The 10130-nt window shown below is 40.0% G+C and overlaps 1 long non-coding RNA gene across 2 annotated transcripts in view; it reads right to left on the reverse strand.

Annotated features, from left to right (window-relative positions):
- Positions 1 to 2585: 2585 nt before the first annotated feature.
- LOC125619542 overlaps positions 2586 to 10130 on the reverse strand; it is a 35337-nt gene continuing 27792 nt past the window's right edge. Inside the window, exons 2-3 of one of the 2 annotated variants that reach the window (XR_007351069.1) lie at positions 3604 to 6335; positions 2586 to 3375 (exon numbers count right to left, since the gene is read on the reverse strand). This is a non-coding gene — a long non-coding RNA (uncharacterized LOC125619542). Of the gene's footprint in view, positions 3376 to 3603; positions 6336 to 10130 lie in introns of those variants that run through there. The other variant, XR_007351068.1, reaches the window with a different exon arrangement.

Here is a 10130-nt window from a genome sequence, read left to right on the forward strand (position 1 = left end):
TGAAAACCACTGATCTATGTTTCTAATCTGAGCAGTTCTCATGGGCTTGTGTTATAACAGCTTTAAAAGTTAATTTTCAGCTGATTTTTGGGGACTTAAAAATGTGCTTTCCCATAAGCAATTAAATCAAAATTGGCAAAGTTCTCAGGACACCACACATGAATATTCTGCTGGACTAGGGTGTGAAATGCACCTCTGATATCAAAGAAAATATTAGGCATTTGGTTATTTGGGATTGGCTAACTTCACTTAGCATTATCTTCTCTAACTCTATCCATTTACCTGCAAATGCCATGATTTTATTCTCTTTTATTGCTGAGTAATATTCCATTGTGTATAGGAATAGATGAACTCTAGATAGGGCAGAGGGGTTGGAGGGGAAGGGAGGGGGCATGGGGTTAGAAATGATGGTGGAACATGATGATCATTATTATCCGAAGTACATGTATGAACACACAAATTGGTGTGAATACACTTTGTATACAACCAGAGATATGAAAAAATGTGCTTTATATGTGTAATAAGGATTGTAATTCATTCCGCTGTCAAATATAAGTAAAAAAAAATAAAATAAACTTAAGTCTTCGGGAAAAAAAGAAAGAAAGAAAGAAATGCACCTCTGAGCAGTGGAACGTGGGCACAGCTCCAGGGAACTATCGCGGAGCTGTGTTGTCTGATTGACTAGGCAGCAAGAAGAGAGAAGTGTGTGCACATCGTGCTAGAGGGAGGGGATGGATTCAGGAGGGTACAGTAGATCAAGGCAAGAAGGAGGTTCAGAAGGGAGAAAAGCAGAGTAAGGAGAGGAGGGCATACTTGAGCTTTGGTTATTTATAAATATATATGGTACTGGTTAAATTGTTACCTGTTCCATTCCTGTCTCCCTGGTTAAGAGGAAGACTTCATGAGCACAGATAGGGTGTGAAGTACTGTTATATTCCACTAAGGTATTTCATACAATACAGCTTTGTACACAACAGCTGCCAGTGGGTGTCAAATGATCAATGATAATGAGTGGCATCTCATTATGTTCCTTTTAATCCTGGGAAATTACCCTAATGCCTTTTAGCATATTTAAAGAAGACTTAATGTCATCCTGTGTGTAGGCCATGTTTTTGTTTGTGTTATTACTGTTTGAGTAACTATTTTTTAAGTATGACAGTTACTCTTAAAGCATGGCTTATCTTACTTGGACTTCCTATTTGATTTGTTCATTAACTGATGACAGATGGTATTTGTGTACTGCCGTGATAAACAGTACCCACTATTTGAGAACAAAGCTAAAACGATTCCTGAGACTTCTATGTGTTTGTACATCAGGTTCCTGCGGCTTCCATAACAAAGTACCAAATGCCTGATGGCATGAGTAGCATATTCGCACTGTCCACACCTGAAGAGGCTAGGCATCTAAAATCAAGGGCCAGCTCTCCAAGGGCTCCAGAGGACAGTCCCTTCTGCCTCTTTCAGTTTCTCATGTCCACCTGTAATCCCTCACATTACTTAGGTTTTGTTCCTGTCACTCGAGCCACAGGGCTGTCTCTGTCTCTGCCTGTGTTCTTCATATGGTTTTCCCTCTGTGTGACCACCAAAAATTCCTTCCTAAATAATCTTTGGATAGTTTAGGAGAGTGTTTAAAAATATTTTTGGCACCTTCCATTGTATTCAGCATGAGACTGATCTGGGTTTCTAGCTGGCCCTGTGAAAGCAATGGAACTTCTTCATTTTTAAAATTTGCTATTGTGTGGCACAGGAAAGAGGTGAAATTGCCTACATCTCTTAACCAAATGGTAAACCTGCACCTAGCATGTGTGCTAGTCAAAAGTACTCTAAGTCTTCTAATTTTTCAACCTCTTTTTATATTTTATTTTAAAAAATAATTTAGACTCCATTATATTTGCTCATGGAAATTTGGGTCAAAAGGGAGAAAAAGAACAAGTTGTGGGGGCTGAAATACTGGAAGCACCATCTGAGGGAGCCAGGGATAGCAGGTAGCAATTTATCTTTGCCTAAATATATCAAATCATCAAGTGTTATATGTCAGTTTCCTAGATTTTCTGTTTAAAATTATTAAAATTTTGTACAATTCCACTTTTTCCACCTATCACTCATTCCAGTTCTTTTCCATTTTGAATATGTTTCAACTATTTTTACTGATATTGGCATGGGACTCTACCATCAAAATTTTGAATATGAGAAAAACTTATTAAAATAAATCAAATCTGATTTGAATGAGTCCCAATGGAAAGTGAGCATTGAAGACTTACATCAACAGAGAGACATAAGAAAAAAGGAAATAGGATATTCTAAAACACCATATAGGAATTATTCACTAGTGTTCCCTCATTGTGTTTGCTTAAGAGTTTGGAAATTTTACTTTGTCAGTTTTCAGAGATACTGATGTGTTTCTGAAGTTTTTCAATGAGTGAATATTTGTACAGAAGATTTGTATCTTTATTAGCCAGTATGGTTGGGAACCTGGAATGAATGAATAATAAGAGGGTTTGTTGCCTATCCCTTAATATAAAAGTTATATGTTCTAATTTTATAGTTGAAGAAAAAGTATTGTGATATTATTTTTTTAAATTTATTTATTTATTCTAATTTGTTATACAGGATAGCAGAATGCATTTCAATTCATAGTACACATATTGAGCATAATTTTTCATTTCTCTGGTTGTACACAAAGTAGAGTCACACCATTTGTGGATATTATTTTTTATCTTACACAATTTTTGAATTATCCATTTGACACAAATTTACATAGTATCTGTTTTAGATGCCAATGTGGTAGACAGTTTGAAAGTAACTATTACTTCCCCCTTCATTGTATATCCTGTGACTAAATTTGGACAATGAATTGAAGCTGACCCATTTCATTATCAAACTCTTTCACTTTTCTTTAGCATGGCAAATGTCAACATTTGTTCGCTGGTTTCCTCAATGACCATCCTGAACAGAGCCCCTGCATACCTAAGATGGGTATCTCAGTCAACCTGGGCTTCTATAACAAAATAGGCTGGATGCTTAAACATAGATTTGTTTTTCTCACAATTTTGAGATGGTAGTTTAAGGTCAGGGTACTAGCATAGTTGAGTTCTGGTGAGGGATCTCTTCCTGGCTTGCAGATGGCTGCCTTCTCTGCATCCACACATGATCTGCCCTTGGTTCATGTCCGAGGAGGAGTGAGGAGAGCAAGTTCTCTGGATCTCTTCTTATAAAAGTACTAATCTCATCATGAGGGCCTCACCCTTATGACCTCTTCCAAACCTAATCACCTTCCAAAGATTCCCCCATCTCCAAATGTCATCACATTGGGTGACAGGGCTTCAATGTGAATTTAAGGAGGACACAATTCACTCCATAGCAGTGGGCAAGAACCTTTAGAAAGAAATAACATGATGCTTATATTAGGATTTTTTTGTATCACAGCATAACTTAAACCATGCAGACTGATACATCCTGAATATTGATATTCTTTTAATATTAATAAATATTCTTTTAATAAATATTTTTTAAATTCAAAAGCAATTGAAGTGAAGGCCCTTAGCTTACTAGTAATCTAAAAGTTGGTGGCAGGTTGGGATTAGAACTTTAAACCTTCTATACCTGGGAAACTGAAATTTCTGTAACATCATGCTTTCCTCAGACAGATCTTCATAATCAATTTTTAAACTTGTGACAATATTATTACATCATCAAATAATTTGTTCCAGGCTTTACCCTGAGGGTTAGACAGCACAACTAGCTACTTACCCAACTTCCATAAATACCAACAATTCCGATGTCTGTTGCAACATGAAAACTGTCTTTTCTTTTCTTGAATTTCTTTTGGGGATGGTGGGGATGCTAATCTAAAGAAACTCTGCCTATAGAAGTTAGGAATCATTTAGAAATCAATCAATCAAACATGAAGACACAGATTCCAATTATCACAAATCTTCTCTAAGAAAGAGGTTGCAAGATATTTAGTAAACTTAAAGGTCCTTTAGGATATTGCAAAATGGAAAGAATGGCATCAATGTGCTAGTATAATAGAGCGATTCATATGTTGGTGTTATAATTAACATATAGAAACACCCCCTATCAACAACTGCTGGCATGAGCAAGGGCAGAAGTTCATCAGCCCAGGAAGCAATGGTCCCACCTGAGTGTGATGTAAGAATGAAAACAGAGCATTCGCACAAAAGAAACCCTGCCTATGTATACATATGGTGCTTTAGCCAAACACCTATTTACAAATTATTTCCAGATATGACTCCACATGTAATCCACCGTGCACTGCCATTTGAATACCAAAAATTAATAACATCAAAGGTCAGGAACAAAGTGACTCCTTGAAAACAGCAAAACAGAAAGAGCAGCTTTGGAGTTCAGTGGCCTAGCATCAGTCAGTCCCCAGTGTGGTCTCAGCACACGGCTCAGCCTCTCCAAAGTCGTCGTTCTGACCTGCAGAACAGAGAGGATCATTCCTTTCTCGCTGAGCTATTGTGAGTAGTACCTGGCATGTAGAAAGATTTCCCTGTGTTGCAATTAAAAAGGTTCAATGAGAATTCAAGAGCAAATGGAAATTTAGGAGATATTATTGAAACTAAGCACTTAATAGGAAAATAGATAATACATGATAATATATAAATAAAAGTAATCTTTTGTACATTTACCAGGCATGTGACAAACACTTTACCTTTATTAGTTTCACTCCACACCAGCCTTATTCTGTAGGCATTACGGGTGAAGAAATAGAGGTTTAGTGGGATGAAAAATTTGTCCAGGATCACATGGGGTCCAAACATGAAGCCCACACTATTAAATTATATAAATCTGAAAAGAATGTTTGGTTGCTCCTTTTGAGGGTGGCTCTAATGTCATTCTAATGTGGAACTGCCTTCTACAAATGAGGGTACTTCCTGTGACTTTTGAATTCAAACCTGATCTGTTGCTACACTTAAGATTCTACAAGACTCTCAGAACTGGGCTGACAGACACTATAAATCTAGTGTTGTTATGAACAAAATCCACTTGCTAAGTAATGCCACTCTGATGAAATTTCCTTGCCTTGAGTTTTCAGTATCAAAGGAGATTGAAGATGAGGAAACCCTTGATGTCTTCATCCTTCAGTGAGTTCTCTTGGCACCAATCACTTTGACACAGATACACATTTGCACATGCAGATCTACATTGTGTGGGCTCCCCTGACCCTGCATCCAGGACTTGAGGCATCATCAATTTATGCCAGGAGGCCACAGGTCAAGAGTCAGAAGCAACACTGATGGGTGTTAGTGAGATGTTATCCTGCCTGCCTCCAGGGCCGCTCAGCTGCAGTGTGTCTTCAGTATGTAACATGCAGGACTGGCAGTTGGCTTGCTGAGTGAAGACTCATCCGAGTAGACACTGTCTCACAGATCTCAAGTGTGCAGCCTCCAAACCCCAGGCCCTCAGCCTCTCTCAACACTTTTGGGGACCAAAGTCCAAGGAGCCCCAGGCCTGAGGCACCTTCCTGGGAGTGGTCCCAGGCTGTCCTTAGGTTGGAGGGCTGGTGTGTGTTTTTCTCCCTGTGGTCTGTTTTTTCTGACCTAATTTAGGGCTTTGCACGGCTGGTGTGACAGCACTGTGAGTTCTGTAAGAGGACTGAGGAGCACACAGATTCTGAGTGTTCCAGACCTGGCTGCACTGGGAATTCATTCAATCTAGCTGTCAATCAGTGGAGTCCCACAGTCACCAGGAGTGCTCAGGGCAATGATGCTTGCTGTGAGGTACAGCAGAAAACACACAGTCCTTGCCCTTGAAGAGTCGGCTCCCTCTTTTGGAAATCAGATGTACCTGGGGGAACATCTAGATATTTCAGAGAAGCATGTGCTTTGTGCTGAACGAGCTGGCCAGAACACAGTTTCTAAGATCAGGGAAATGGCCTACAGACTCCCTGGAGCACTCCTAACACCTTCCACGACAGCACAGCTACCTATGGCTAATCCTTCTACAAAGGTTCCTTTTAGGCAAGAAGTTTAGTCCCATTTCCCTGGCACAGAGTCTACTGCAAGATGTACTTTTCATCAATCAGAATTACAGCAACAAGAAAGTAAAACAGAGGAGACCAATCCCACAAAATAAGGTCTGAAAAATAAAATAAGACTTTTTACCAGGTAGTGCTTGGGTAGGCAGATGCCTGGCAGGTCCCCTTGAGGGTGTCCTTCAGTATAGCTGAGCCTTCCCCCATCACAAGGCACCTCTCTGAGTTCTGCTACCTCCACATCTCCACGGTGTGGCACAGCTGTGGCAATTGGACTTCTGCTGAAGGTGGCTTTCAACACTTCTCAAACGAAGGACCTTGATAGCTTAGTTCTCTAGAGAAGGGAACCAGCAGTGTTCACGGTGAAGCCTGTTCTCAGTAATCAGAGACACACACACGCCTGCCTCAGGAAGTCACAGGCAGAGAGACAAATCACGAGCTGACAGGGAGGAATGGTGATTCTCCTTAACACGCAGGTGATGTAAGATGCTTGGTACCCCACCATTGGGTTATATCTCTGGCCCATGACGAATGCGATGTTTGTGCATTCACAGGCATCCTCTGCGGCTGAACAACTTGAAAACCGTTAGCTCTTCACAAATGGTCTTGTTTCCCATTCCCTCTTTTCTAGTCACATGGATAGACATGCAATAAGAAGGTGTTTTATGTATCTTCGTTTTATGTGCTAATTCTTATTCCTTGAAAAGCTAACAAATAACACAGGTTCTGCATAGCCAAATTTTACTAAACTTGACCTGTTTGCTGCAGGGAAGTATGCTAATCACTGAAATGACCAGTTTTGCAAAGGAGAGTTTAATCATGAGGCACCAAGCACAAGAAGTCTCAAATCCACCTCACAGAGGACAGAATTGGGGGATATTCATGGGATAAAGAAGCAAGGTAATTTTAGGCATGGGGGAAAATGACTCAAGGTGAATTGGTGGCTGGCACACGTGCAATCAATATTTGTGACTCTTCACAGGACGTATGTTCAGAAAATGGCTACACTACATGATCCTCAGGTAAAGTTTTAGGCTCCTGGTAGCAAAAAGTCATCCACTGGAGACTTGCAGAGGCCCAAGTGCAGAGTCAGTTTCAACAGAAGTGGCCTTCAAGTCCCTGAAAAGTAACCTAGGCAACCATTATCATCATAACCCACACATCAGAGGTATTATCCACAGCAAAGCTAGTGGGAGATGAATGTGACCTCCAAGATTACTGATTTTTTTGTAAGTTAACTAAAAGCAAGTAACTGAAAGCAAGTAAAGCTACAGGGTTCATGCAGCTTTTCCCTGGGTTTCACAAGCATGCAAAGGAATGAATTTCTTGGCATCTGTGGAAACTAAGAATTCCTGATAAGAAATGTGGCCTTTAAAACTTTGACCCAAATAAAGTTTTTGAGTTAAATTTTATTAGTGAGTCATCACATGAGTGCCTTTCCTTCTGTGCCTGTGCTTTGCATACTTATCTTGCACAGCTGTCATAAACAACCCTTAGGAGAGGGGCCTTTTGTGAAAGAGAAAACCAGAACTCTAAGGAGTGAAGTGACCTGCTCTAGCTCACACCACTTGCAAACTGGAGCTGTAGCCAGAAGTCGGGCCCTATCACTCTTCACCACAGCTCAGGCTATTTAAAAATAATAAGTTGTTCAGAAAGATAATTTCAAGTTCTCAGGAAAATAGTAAAAATAGCAATATGTATTCATTTTTCAATGTCAGGATTTATAAGAATCCTCTCACACTTATTTTCTGACTTGAATATTAATATACTTTATTTTCATCAGTTACTTTATTTATTATTATTATTTTTTTGGGGGGGTAACCAGGGATTGAACTCAAGGACACTCGACCACTGAGCCACATCCCCAGCCCTATTTTGTATTTTATTTAGAGACAGAGACTTACTGAGTTGCTTAGTGCCTCACTATTGCTGAGGCTGGCATTGAACTTGTGATCCTCCCATCTCAGCCACCCTAGCTGCTGGAATTACAGGCGTCCGCCACTACATTCAGCTAGTTACTTTCTTTTAAGGGGTGATTCTTCTATATGAACAAGTAGTCTTCAACTGTACTGCATAAAACCAAGAAAATCACATATATTGGTATCTAATATTGTTATCATGAAAAAACTTCTGTCCCCTATACCTACTATTTATACAGATGTTTGTGTTTAACTGAAAAGACATGGGGCCTTAGCTGGGTCTAGTCCTGTTGGCCATTTAAGTCTGTGTGACTTTGGATAAGAAGCAAACATCTAATCTTAATACCACATAGAAGACTGTTGGGAGAATTTTTGGAATACTAAAAAGTAAAGCATTTTGTAAACATTAACATGCCTCACAAATCTAAGATATCTTCCAATTATTGCCTGGAGTTAAGAGCTAAAGGATTGATTGGTCTTATCTAAATACCAGAATAAAAAAAAAAGGAGCTGGCTATAGGAAAAGTGGAAAAGATCAAGGGAACAAGGAGAACCTGGAAAAAAAAAAAAAAGCAATGAGTAATTAGTTTTGCTAATCTGAGAAATGGTGGCCAGGACTATCCAGTGATTTAGAAAATGACTGTAGTCAGTGAATTGCTTTTCTTTTTTAAATCCTGACTCCACTCTTTTTTTTTTAAATTTTATTATTTTTTAGTTGTAGTTGGACACAATACCTTTATTTTATTCATTTTTATGTGGTGCTGAGGATCAAAGCCAGGGCCTCACACATGCCAGGCAAGCACTCTACTGCTGAGCCATAACCCCAGCCCCAGTCAGTGAATTTTTTAAACATTTTTATTTTTTTTATTTGTTTTAATTAGCGAGTCAGTGAATTTTAATGATCTTGGAGGCTTCCTTTAGAAATACCACAAAGACATACGAGGCAAGCTTATATAACTTGCTGATGACACAAAAATGAGCAGTATATTGGGCTGGGGTTGTGACTCAGTGGTAGAGTGCTTGCCTTGCATGCCTGAGGCACTGGGTTTGATCCTCAGCACCACCTAAAAATAAACAAACAAAATAAAGGCATTCTGTCCATCTACAACTACAAAAAAAAAAAAAAAAAAAAAAGCACTGGATTTATTAAAAACAAAAAACAAAAAACGAGCAGTATAGTTAAATGACAAAACTGATTAAAGACGATTTTCCATATTGAAATGTCATGAATTTATGAGAGACATTTTCATGTAAGAACAAGAGAACTTGTTCAAAGAGTCCAGAAGTGAGGGGGAATGACTGATTGAGAAACAGTATGGTAAGCAGGTAAGTTGCTTAGGTTCAAACCCAACTCTACTGCCCATTAGCTGTACAACCATGTGCTGGTTACCAGCCTTGTGCCTTGGATTGCTCACCCACCTCATATGGCTGTTGTAGGAATTAAATGAGTTAATCTGGGATCAACTGATTTGAACAGTGCTTTATTCAGGATTAGCCCTGCTTAAGGGATGTAGCCCTGGCTTACCTGGGAATCATCCTACCATGAATGGAAATTACCATGGTAAGTGTCCAAGTGCTCCTTCCTTATCTAATTTCTCCTCTATTGGCCTCAAGAGGCCCTCAACTGTCCCCTTGGTTCTCCTGTGCACTATTGCTCCTCCCCTGTATCAAGCTTCTCCTCTCTTTCCCTGTTCTTTCCATTTCCTGACTTCACCTTTGCCCCTGCATGCCTTATCCACTATCCGGTGTTCCTTGGTCTGCCCAGCTCCTGGCTTTGTGCCCAGTCTGGCGCAGTCTCAGTGGAAGTCTGGCTGTGGGCTGCCCTCTCTAACAGCACGGTGGGGGTGGGTTTATTTATAAAAAGCAGATGGTGGTGAGTTTTGATTTTCAGATATGCTGACTTTGACATATTTGGAATCATAAAAGTAGGAATTTCACAACTGATTGAACACATTAGTCTGCAATTGTGACAGGATCAGGCTGGAAAAATCGTTTCCTGGAGGCATCCGCGTGGAGGCTATCTGAGAAGGTAACCGCTTAGAAAAAGAGATTCTGGAGAGGACGAGCTCAGGGTGGAGGAGTACCCACCGTTAGCGGGAGGCAGTCGGAGGTGGTCAGCAGGCGCCGAGTTTTAGACCTTAGAGGAGACCGGCATAACAGATGCACAGGAATAGAGGAGTGTTTGAAGGAGATGCAAAGAAGGGAAAGAG

The sequence above is a fragment of the Marmota marmota genome, unplaced genomic scaffold (genome assembly GCF_001458135.2).
Source record: "Marmota marmota marmota unplaced genomic scaffold, marMar, whole genome shotgun sequence".
Taxonomy (NCBI): Eukaryota; Metazoa; Chordata; class Mammalia; order Rodentia; family Sciuridae; genus Marmota; species Marmota marmota.